Genomic DNA, 12749 nt, shown 5'->3' on the forward strand with positions numbered 1-12749 from the left:
AGCAAAAATAAAAATCTCAAAATAGAAGACAGAGCCTGCCATACATTTAGCTGTAAGAGACGGTTCAGTCTATTTTCTTGGTCCTTCTCGTCTCACTACTGAAGTTGAAGACTATGTCAACAACTGGCCCTGGCCCACAACTGGCATTTGGAAATCACTCCATTAGGGAAAAGACCACAGAGAACTTCTGGTGCCAAGAACTGTAGAAAGAGGAGGTGTCTGGTTGCACGCTGTCTGTGCATAGTCCTTCACAGTCATCCATCACGACCTATATCTCAGCAATCTGTAAGTGTTCTAAAGAGGCCTAGGGGGGGAATCAACTGTTGTGAAATTTTTTAGTTTATTGAAAAGTTTGGCAAAACTTACATTAAACACCGCAAGAGTCTTAAATCTTTAAAGCCCTGTGGAATTTCAAAGAGCTTAATGATGTTTTCTTTTTAATGACCTTGACCCAAGAAATTAATTTTTTTAAGAAGTGTTACTGTATTATAGAAAGGGGTCTAAAATTTTCAAGACATCGTGTGGTACCAATGAAAACACATAGACTTCCTGGTGGTTTCATGCAGGAAAATGTATACGTGTGTGTGTGTGTCTGTGTGTCTCTGTGTGTGTGTGTGTGTGTGTGTGTGTGTGTGTGTGTGTGTGTGTGACGGAGTGTGTGAGCTGGAAACACCTTCCAGGAAGAGCCGTGCTTTTATTTGTCAGGGCCCCAGAAACTTGCTGTGACCCCTCAAGAAACAAATTCTGCAATTTCTGTGCTTTATGCCGCTGCTGCTGCTAAGTCGCTTCTGTCGTGTCCGACTCTGTGCGACCCCATAGACAGCAGCCTACCAGGCTCCCCCATCCCTGGAATTCTCCAGGCAAGAACACTGGAATGGGTTGTCATTTCCTTCTCCAATGCATGAAAGTGAAAAGTGAAAATGAAATCGCTCAGTCATGCCCAACTCTTAGTGACCTCATGGATTGCAGCCTACCAGGCTCCTCTGTCCATGGGATTTTCCAGGCAAGAGTACTGGAGTGGAGTGCCATTGCCTTCTCCATCAGTGCTTTATAGGGGGCTTCTAAACAGGAAAAAAAAAAAAAGCAGATTATTAATAGAAGAATGCAGGCAGAAACTGAATGTCAAGGACCCAGAGAAAGCATTTAGAAAGGGAAGCAACCAGAGAGGTTCCCGGAGGAAGACCATCGAGGGAGGGAGTGGCCATATCAGACCTCTAACAGAGTGTCCTTGGGCCTCTGTGGACACATGGTGGTCCTGACTGGAGCCTCATAACCTCTCTCTTTTCTGTAGACTCCTTCCTCTTTAACAGCAATGCTTATCATTGGCTGGAACCTTCTATCCCAGAAAGTATTGTAACAACTGGCATTTCTGAGAGGGAAATCTGCTCACCTGTGAAAAGTTCCTGGCAGGGAACTCTGTGGTCAGGCCCATGGAGAAAATAGACCCCCTCCAGGGAGCTAAGCATTAATGCCCCTCTCACCTTTCATCAGCCATTCATCTGAGCCACATGGCCTGGTAGCCCCAAGCCAAGTAGAGAAAGACGAGCTGCTCCAACAGCCTGTGCTTTAGCCATGAGGCTTAACAGCAGGAAGGCTGAATGAAGAGTCGGGAGAACTGGATTGGTCTCTGTACCTGTAGAAAAGTTGCTCAGATTCTCTGGCCTCGTGTTTAAAAAACCTGTAAGATGAAAAGAATTGGTGTTTATCTGTTTTTTGGTTTGCTTTTTATTCATTTCTTTACGGTATTTGTGTGTTGTTGACTTTTCACTTTTGTTTTCAGTAGTGGAACCCTAGTTTCAATAGAATTGCCCTTTGAAAGTTGATATATACACATAGGTAATGTTTTCAAAGATGAGTTTTCGTCTGTACATGGAGATGTAGGTGGCGAGTGATAAAGAATCCAACTGCCAATGCAGGAGACACAAGAGACATGGGTTCAATCCCTGGGTCAGGAAGATCCCCTGGAAAAGGAAATGGCAATCCACTCCAGTATTTTCACCTGGAGAATCCCATGGACAGAGGAGCCTGTTGGGCTACAGTCTGTGGGGTCACAAAAGAGTCAGACATGACTTAATGACTAAACAACAAAAACCAAAAGATGTAGGGTAAAGAACAAGAAAGGCCATGGTGAGATAAACAGTTTACTTCTGAGCACAAGAAAAGCAGTTATGAAGGACCTAAGGCCTATTACAGGACACTACAATCAGCCTTTTCAGCAGAAAGGCATAAACTTCAGTCTGCAGAATTAAAAACAAATGCTTTTCAATCAGCGCCAGTTGGGATTGAGGGTGTATGTGGCTTGTTGATATTCGTGAATAGTTGTATGTAGTTTTACATGTGTAACTCTAGTTCATAGATAGGTAGATATTTAAAGTAATGGAGAAAAATCTGGAACATAGCGAAAGCTGTAGAATGAATGAGAAAAAATACGTATATTTATATATACCTTGAAACTTCTGTTCAAAGGTTGATTCAACCTATTACAGGTGACAAGCCAAATTCTCTAAAAGATAAAAAACTAAATGAATTCTTTTATTCTCAGAGTAATCTACAATTATCAGAACTCTTCAGGTTGGTGGTATGATAGCTATGTCATGTGAAATGTACTTATACTGATATGTCTGAGTTTGACCAAAATTGCTGCAAGCCTTGGAAAGAAGGACAACTATGAGTTTAAATACATTCCCTTTAACAACTGGTAGTTAGTCAACAGTCTCTGACTCTTTACAACCCTATGGACTTGTAGCTCTCCAGGGTCCTCTATCCATGGAATTCTCCAGGGAATAATACTAGAGTGGATGGCCATTTCTTTCTCCACATTAACCTGAAAAGTCTCCATAATTTTTATCCAACGTAAGCATATATAAATACTTTGGGGTAAATGATAGAGGTCTTTGATTTACATATTGAAGAGATCCTGAAATTACATGGTAAAACAAAGAAGTGCTGTGTTTTATGCCTCAGCCATCTTAGGAGATATGCATTACTTTGTTTAAGTTCTATTTATTTTCCATGATTTACTTTTTTTATATGAAGAATACCACTTTTCTCTCTGATTAGATTGAAATAGAATTTCTAGGAGGTATTTCTTTCTATAAATGTGTTCTCATCAATTTTAAAATGAAATAGCAAATGTCATATTTTGATCTTTGAAATAAATAACCAGTTTATATTAAAGACCTTGAACTTCTATATTTAATGTCTAGAATGACAAAAAGAACACAAAAGTGACATTTTAAGCAATATATATTTAAATTAAACTTCAACATGGAAAGTTTTTAAATTAGCAAACATCTACACCTGATAGGAGATCAAATGAGCAATATTTTACAGCCTAGTTTAAGATACAGAAAAACACATTAGAAGGGGAAAAGACCGGCTCTGTATCTATCTGAGTGAGGTCATTGTCACCACTAAATATTTGAAGGGGTCTGTTGTGAAGTGAAAATAAATGAATTCATTTAAAGGGACAGAGGCACATTTGGAAATATTTACCTCATGATTTTGTCATATGGATTTAAGAAAAGAATTCACGTGGAAATTTCATTCTGTCAACCCAAAGTAAGAGAATGCTCTTACTTTGATGATTTTGATGAAGATTTTCATGGTGGTCATTTTTGTTACCAAGAGCTGATCAACTTGGCAGAATGTCCAGATATGAACATTGAATGGGTTTTACAAAACTCTTTTATTTAGAAAATGAATTTTGAAGACAAGAAAAAGAAACAAACAGAAGTTGAATCCATGAGTCCTTAGCTCTCCTCTACAAACCAATCCAGTCTTAGGTTGAGCGGACCAATACTGTTGGAGCGCTGAGCAACCAGACCATCTATCCCTCCATCCGTCCATCCATATATACATTTTTGAGAACTAATGTAGTTCCTGCAAGTAAATTGAACTTTAATTTAGTCATATAAATTATGTTGTGTTTTTTTTTCATATAAGTGAATGTTTATTGGTATGTTCCTTGGAGTAATGGAAAAAAGACAGTTTGTCTTTTTTTTATTGGAGTACATTTGATTTACAATGTTGTGTTAGTTTTAGATGTACAGGAAAGTGATTTATGACTTAAGTCTATTTTTTTCAGATCATTTTCCCATATAGGTTATTACAGAGCATTAAGTATATTTCCTTGTACTAAATGTCCTTGCTGATTATTTTATATATAGTAGTGTATATGTATTAATCCCAAACTCCCTTTTGGTAATCATAGTTTGTTTTTTAAGTCTGTGACTCTATTTTGTAAATAAGTTCATTTGTATCATTTCTCTAGATCCCACATGTAAGTGATATCATATGATATTTATCTTCCTCTGACTTAACTTCGCTTAGTATAAAAACCTCTAGGCCCACTCATGTTGCTACAAATGGTATTATTCACTCTTTTTATGACTATTATTCCATTGTATATATGTATCACATTTTCTTTATCTGTTCCTCTGTCAGTGGACATTTAGGTTGCTTCCATGTCTTGGCTATTGTAAATAATGGTGTAACAAACATTGGGGTGCATGTATATTTTCTGAGGGTAATTTTCTCCAGATACATGCCCAGGAGTGGGATTGCTGGATCACATGGTAGATCTGTTTTTAGTTTTTAAGGAACCTCCATACTGTTCTCCATACTGGCTGTGTCAATTTACATTCCCACCAACAGTGTAGGAGGGTTCCCTTTTCTCCACACCCTCTCCAGCATCTATTGTTCATAGACTTTTTGATGATGGCCATTCTGAGCAGTGTGAAATAATACCCCCTTGTAGTCTGGATTTGCATTTCTCTAACAGTAGTGACACTGAGCATCTTTTCAGTGTTTTTTTGACCATCTGTATGTCTTCTTTGGAGAAATGTCTGTTTAGATCTTCTGTTCCTTTTTTGATTGGGCTGTTTTTTGCTTTAGAGCTGCATGAGCTGATTGTACATTTTGGAGATTAATCCCTTGCATTGTTTGCAAATATTTTCCCCATTCTGTGGGTTATCTTTTCATTTTGTTTATAGTTTCCTTTGCTGTGCAAAAGCTTATAAGTTTAACGAGGTCCCATTTGTTTATTTTTTTTAATTTTTATTACTCTAAGATCCAAAAAGATATTGCTGCAATTTATGTTTTACAGTATCCAGTCTTACATTTAGGTCTTTAGTCCATTTTGCATTTATTTTTGTGCATGGTATTAGAGAATTCTCATTTCTTTCTTGTACATGCAGCTGTCCAGTTTTCCCAGCATGACTTATTGAAGAGACTGCTTTTTTCTCCATTGTATATTCTTGCCTCCTTTGTCATGAATTAGTTGACCATTGTTGTTCAGTTGCTAAATCACATCCAACTCTTTGCAACCTGATGGATTGCAGCATGCGAGGCTTTTGTGTCCTTCACTATCTCCATGAGTTTGCTCAAACTCATTGAGTCAGTGATGCCATCCAACCATCTCATCATCTGTTGCCCCCTTTTCCTGTCACTCTCAATTTTCCCCAGCATCTGGGTCTTTTCCAGAGTCAGCTCTTTGCATCAGGTGGACAAAATATTGGAGCTTCTGCTTCAGCGTCAGTCCTTCCAATGAATATTCAGGGTTGATTTCCTTTAGGATTGACTGCTTTGACCTCCTTGCTGTCCAAGGGACTATCAAGAGTCTTCTTCAACTACACAGTTCAAAAACATCAGTTCTTCGATGCTCAGCCTTCTTTATGCTCCGTCTCTCACATCCATACATGACTAGTGGAAAAACCATAGCTTTGACTATACGGACTTTTGTTGGCACAGTAACGTCTCTGCTTTTTAATACATTGTCTAGGTTTGGCATAGCTTTTCTTCCAAGGAGCAAGTGTCTTTTAATTTTTTGGCTGCAGTCACCACCCACAGTGATTTTGGAGCCCAAGAAAATAAACTCTGTCACTATTTCCACTTTTCCCCCTTCTGTTTGCCATGAAGTGATGGGACTGGATGCCATAATTGACCATAGGTTCAGGGGTTTATTTCTGAGCTTTCTATCCTGTTCCATTGTAAGTCTGTCTTTGTGCCAGTGCAACATCATTTTCATTATTCTGCCTTATAGTATAGTATGAAGTCAGGGAGCCTGAATCAGGGAGCCCGATTCCTAGAACTCCATTTTTGTTTCTCAAGATAGCGTTGGCTATTTGGGATCTTTTATGTTTCCACACAAACTTTAAGATTTTTGTTCTAGATCTGCAGAAAATGGCATTGGTAATTTGATAGGGATTGCATTGAATCTGTCGATTGCCTTGGGTAGTATAATCATTTTGACAATATTGATTCTTCCAATCTAAGAACATGATATATCTTCCCATGTGTTTGTGTCATGCTTTCTTTCATCTTATAGTATCTTTTAGTTTTCAGAGTACAGGTCTTGGAACAGTTCTGTTTTGACTGTAGTGATTACAGAAATCTCTGCTTAGAATCAAATTCCATAGAACTACTAACTACTAACTACACAACAATACATGTAGAGACTGATAAAAACTGAATAATGTTTGTAATCTGGTTAGTACCATTGTACCAATGTCAGTTTCCTGGTTTTGCTATTTTTTTAAGCCAAAAAGTAAATATTATTTAGGAAGAGAGAATGTTAAGAATGTTGCAAAAAATTGGAAAACGTTGTAAGCATCACAAAATCTGGAATTATAGCATAATATAGTTTTTCTATAGTCATATAAGATGTCATCATGGGGAAAACTGAGTGAAGAGTTTATGATACCCCATACAATATATATGGCAACTTTATATATGAATCTACAGTCTTTGAATAATATATTAATTTATAATTATTTTAAAATAAAAGGTTAAAAATAAGTAGATGCGTATGTAACAAGTTATCGGGATACACATGAAAGCTCCTGAGCATTTTACTTGGCAAACTCTATTCTTCACTAGTCTTACTGCTTTGCCAAGGGCTACTTTCATTTTCCCAGAAACTCATTTATTTGCAATGAACAGTTTTAATACCTTTAATGAAAAGACCTCTGGAAAATTATGATGTGATAACTAGTACTCAAAAATCCCATTTAGGAACATGTTAGGTATGTAATCATTACTTTCAATGGGGTGTCATCCTGGAATTTCTTGTTTTTATGGATACCCACTCTAGTACCCTTGCCTGGAAAATCCCACGGACAGAGGAACATGGTAGGCTACAGTCCATGGGGTCGCAAAGAGTCGGACATGACTGAGTGACTTCACTTTCACTTTCATTATTAATAGAGGGCTTCCCTGGTGGCTCAGTGGTAAAGAATCCACCTTCAATGCACGAGCCACAAGAGATGTGGGTTCAATCCCTATGTCGGGAAGATCTCCTGGAGGAGGGTATGGTAACCCACTCCACTATTCTTGCCTGAAGAATCCCAGGGACAAAGGATCCTGGAGCGCTGCAGTCCATACGGTTGCAAAGAGTCAGACACGACTGAAGCAACTTAGCCTCACGCACTGTCAATAGAAAAATACCTCCACTCAAAGATCTTTTCAACCTATTGATATTAAACTACTGAAATGAGTAAAGGAAAGTGTGAGGGGACACTTGGAAGTCATATGTTTCTTGATACAGGAAATCACGCGCACACACACACACACACTCCTGCTAAATTGATTGGATTTGTTGTCAACTCTCTTCCTATAATTTCCATCCTAATTAGATCAACTATTGAGCAGTTTCAGTCATCAAAACACCTGGAAACAATGGACCCATTGTCTCTTCCATCTAGACTAGATGGTGATTTGCACTAGAGTTAGGCCCAAGTTAACACTAGAGTTAGGCCCAAGTTAGATAAGAATGTATATTTATTGATCCTTTGGCTAAATTTGAAGTAAATAAGCCCATGGACCCATTAAGGCTGCACCTAAGTTTGTGAACGTTTGTGACTTGACATTGCAGTATTTCTTCCAGAAGAAGCAAGACCTGGGAACAGGAGCAGAACAACATTCAGTACAGTCTCATGGCAGTAATTCCAGCCCTATTAACTTAAGCACTCCTGATACTTGAAAAGCAGCAAAGCTACCTTTTTAATGGAAAATTCAAAAATTTAATTTCAAAACAAGAAATATTCTTGAAGTGCCTACCAAAAAAAAAAAAGCATAGAATTTCATAATATCGGGTAGTATAGGTATTGTATCAACTAATTTTAATCAAACAAACAAAAGTGTGAAGAAAATTGCATCAACAAGGTTTATCTTATTCTTTTTGTCTTTTGATCAAAATTGCCAGTAGACAGGAAAGTGGATAGAGGAGCTTTATTCACATCCTAAGTATGACTCTTCACCCTATGTGAGTGTAAACAGTATTCCTACTATATACACATTTAGTTCAATTTTGAGTTACACAGGAAATAGATGTCTAACAATTATTTAACTGAGACTCTAAGAGAGGCAAGGAAACCCAAGAAAAATCGAGAGAAAAGAATCAAAGACCAATAGCTCTTAACTTTAGTTATATATGAGGATGTTTAGATACAAAACATTATGCAGTTAATAACTTTATGCATGATGGCCCAAGACAGAGTGAGAGGCTGAGAGATGAGAGGAGATGGAGACAGATTTTGAGGACAGTGAGATTGTGCATAAAATAGCTGTCACATCAACTATATGCAGATAATCAAACGGCTTGAAAGGTTTCTAGTGTGAGGAGCACTATGTTTTTCATTAGATCAAATCAATAAACCAATCAAATTCATTTGATGACTTCTTCATCTTCCAAGTTATCCCACTGCTTTCTTTGTGTTTAGGCTTATAACACCAGGCTCAGGTATTCTTCCTCCCCTGACCTCCCTTCCTCTAGCCCAGACACACAGACACACACACACATGTTCTAAGCATGTGCTGTGCCCCTATATGCCTCCATCACATTTAGAACTAGATTACACAGGCAGGAAAGGGAAGGACATTTATGTAACCTCATCTCTCCTCTCTGTAACAACTTAAGCCAACACTGTCTTTGGCAACATGTTTCTCAGATCCCTGTGAATTTATTTTTCCATCAGATACCCTCTACACTCCACAGATATTTCATAACGCTTCCTTAAGGAAAAAGAAAATGAAGCCATGATGATAACAAAGTCTTTATCAAGGCAAGAGGAACAAATTAGTGTTACTTCTGTCCTGGGAAAGATTCCTGTCAACCTTGAAAGTGTCTCCTGACTTATGACTGTAAGTGTGGAGTAAATATCAACTTGTCTATAAGAATAGAAATTTATAAACCAGGGCTCAGCTTTAAATATCACTTCCATTGAGTGCAGCAGCACAGAAGGCATCAGATAGAAGCAAGCTCTCTGGTAACATACACCAGGACTACAACAGCCTCGGCTTTCGGTTCTGATGTGAGCTAAGTGAAACCAGGATGGTGGTAATTTTTTGGCTGTAGAAAGGAACACTGGGATCCTTGATGCAGATACCCAGATTATGCAGAATACCTCTTATTCAAAGTTCTGCTGAATTTAATGTCTTGGAACTTGTGAATCCACAGAACTGACACTCCTCTGAGATAGATTTACTGCATAAGTATCTGGAATCAGAGCATAAGGAACAATGGAGAATGGGGCCAACTCTTTCAGAGACTCTTTAGACGTGAACGATATGATTCTTATAGTCTTGCGTTCTGCACAGAACTAGTAACTGAATGATTTCCTACCCTTTAGTGGCCTTCATTTAAACCAAGGAAATTAACCCACTTTGGGGAGAAGCTGTAAGAAGAGTAAGAGCAGTTAAATGAGAGAAGAGAACTGATCCTGAGGAGGCCAAAGAAAATGGAACACAGCCAGAGGAACACGAAGATGGCTTCTGTATGAGCAGAAGGCGTGCGGTCAAAGGCTGTAGGATCAGGCCAAGCTGGGACCTGGTGGAGCTTCCAGAAAAGCAAAGAGTGAGGAGAGTATCTAGGGACAAGAGAAAGGGTTGTAGGTATGACCTTGTCACTTGTCTGCCCAGCTCTGCTTAAAGTCCTCAACATGGCCCCTATTTTTATTCCACAGGCAAATATGCTTCCAGAAATCTATTGTTATAGAGCACACACACATAAGAGTCCAGGGGAATGGGAGGGTTCAGTATCTAAGGAAATCTAACAGAGAAATTATCAGATGACTCAAATTTTTCTCAGCGTTATGAAGATACCCTCAAACTATCCTGATGCAAGTGTTACCCTTGTTCAAGGTGCTATATGGTATGAAATGAAACACACACACACACACACACACACACACACACACACACAGAGCCTGGCTCCAAGATGACCAAATGTCCCCCAAACTTTGCTGGAACCACAAAAATGTAGAAACTTCTATTAAGCATGATGATGGTGCCATGGCTGCGGAAGAAAATAGTCCACAGTAATAAAGTTTTAAAATGTACCTTTAAAGGCACATTTATGCAGCTTTAGGGTAAAGGAGAAAAGAAAAAAGACCCTACTCTTCTGAGTGTCCTAGGCTGGCCCAGTCACCATTAAGACGATCATCCTAGCTGTCCTTTTGTTGTTCAGTCACCACGTCAAGTCTGACTCTTCACGACCCCATGGACTGCAGCACGCCAGGCTTCCCTGTCCTTCACTGTCTCCCAGAGTTTGCCCAAGTTCATGTCCATTGAATCAGTGATGCCACCATAGTTATTAATGATGATCATCATAGTTATTAACCATTTATTGAATCATAGCTGCATAACTTTAAAACTCAACACCTGATCAAAATGTGCTGATTGTTTTAACCCTTAATACTGTCCTTTTAACTTTTTTCTCAGATAGTAAGGAGTCTGCCTGGGTTCAATCCCTGGGTCGGGAAAATCCCCTGGAGAAGGGAATGGCTTCCCACTCCAGTATTCTTGCCTGGAGAATTCTATGGACAGAGGAGTGTGGCGGGCTACAGTCTATGGGGTCACCAAGAGTTGGACACGACTGAGCAACTTTCACCTCATTTTAACTTTTTTCTTTGAATTTAGATATTTACCAAAAGATACATAAGACTTGGGGGATTTCTGGAGAAATCAAATTCCTCCATAAAAAACAAACAAATGAAAAAACAAGCAAAGCAGCTAAAAGGACTAACCACATGACTTGTATGTCTTCATTCATCAGACATGTATGGGGCTGCTGCTCTATACCAGGCTTGTGCAGCACTGGAAATATTGCCGTGCACAACATCCTGGTGCTTATTTGCCAGTGCTTATTTGCAAGTTATTAATGCCAGTGAGGAAAGACAGGTGTATTCATTTCTTATCACTGCAGCAACAAGTTATTACAAACCTGGTGCTTTAAAACAGCAAAACTTTATTCTCACAGTTCTGGGGATGAGGAGTCCAAAATCCAGATGTCAACAGGCAGCTCACCCTGTGAAGGCTCTGATTATTATTATCACCTAATTTTTTAAACGGGACTTCCCTAGTGGCTCAGACGGTAAAGAATCTGCCAGCAATGCTGGAGACCCAAGTTTGATCCCTGGGTTGGGAAGATCCCCTGGAAAAGGAAATGACAACCCACTCCAGTATTCTTGCCTGAGAAATGCCACGGGCAGAGGAGCTAGATATAGTCTTACCATACAAACCCAGTTTACAATTCCTCAGAAAATAAGTTACATGTATACATTATACTCTTTAAAAAAAAAAAAAAACAAATCTAAAGCCATTTCTGCTAAAACTTGAAGAGAAAAGCAGAATTTCAATTTACTTTTGTTCTCAACACAGTCATCATTAAACAACAGGAAACTTAGTTTTCCCTAAGCACATGCAGGGGGCTTCCCAGATGACTCAATGGTAAAGAATCCACCTGCCAAGCAGGAGATGCTGGTTCGATCCCTGGGTTGAGAAGATCCCTGGAGAACGAAATGGCAACCCACTCCAGTATTCTTGCCTGGGGAATCCCACAGACAGAGGAGCCTAGCGGGCTACAGTCCATGGGGTCACAAAGAGTTGGACACCACTTAGCGACTTAAACAGCAACAACAAAGCATGTACAGATTATTGTTGTTGCAAAAAGTCACTCTCTTTTCCTAGGTCTAAATGTTTAGGGAAATTTGCTAGTATATCCACTCCCTCCTTTTTTTCACCAGAATTTCCTACTTCAAGGGGAATGTTTAGAAAGAGCACGAGGAGCTAGATGTTTTCACATGCGACTTTAATAATACTGTACTTTGTATTTACATATTATATAGTCTTGGTACTTCATAGCTTATTATCATTTCAAATTTAGAAACCAGTATATGAAAGCACAAAGTTTAGAAGCAGCTCTCCCCTGCCCGACAGCAAGTTATTAATGCCAGGATTGGAACTCAATTACTGACACATGTGTTTGTAGCCCTTCAACCTTCAAAGATCATTTTCATAACATAAAATGAAGTGTTCAGTATGTAGGACATATCAATTATCAAACATTCTGTTTATTCAAAATAATGTTAAGAACCATGGAGCTTTAATCATACAAATAACTATATTAAACCCCACGTGTGCTCAGTCACTTCAGTCATGTCCAACTCTTTGGGACCCCATGGACTATAGCCTGCCAGGCTCCTCTGTCCTTGGGATTCTTCAGGCAAGAATGCTGGAGTGGGTTGCCATTTCCTTCTCCAGGGATCTTCCTGACCCAGGGATCAAACCCGTGTCTCCTGCGCCTCCTGCACTGCAGGCGAATTCTTTATCACTGAGCCATCAGGGAAGCCCCATTAAACCTCATAGGCCAACATTAATATGAATATGGACTAAAGGTGTCATTCAATTAAAATTAATATTTAATATAAATTCATAAATGTATATACATATATAATCTAATTAGCTCCACA

The sequence above is a fragment of the Budorcas taxicolor genome, chromosome 12 (assembly GCF_023091745.1).
Source record: "Budorcas taxicolor isolate Tak-1 chromosome 12, Takin1.1, whole genome shotgun sequence".
Classification (NCBI taxonomy): Eukaryota; Metazoa; Chordata; class Mammalia; order Artiodactyla; family Bovidae; genus Budorcas; species Budorcas taxicolor.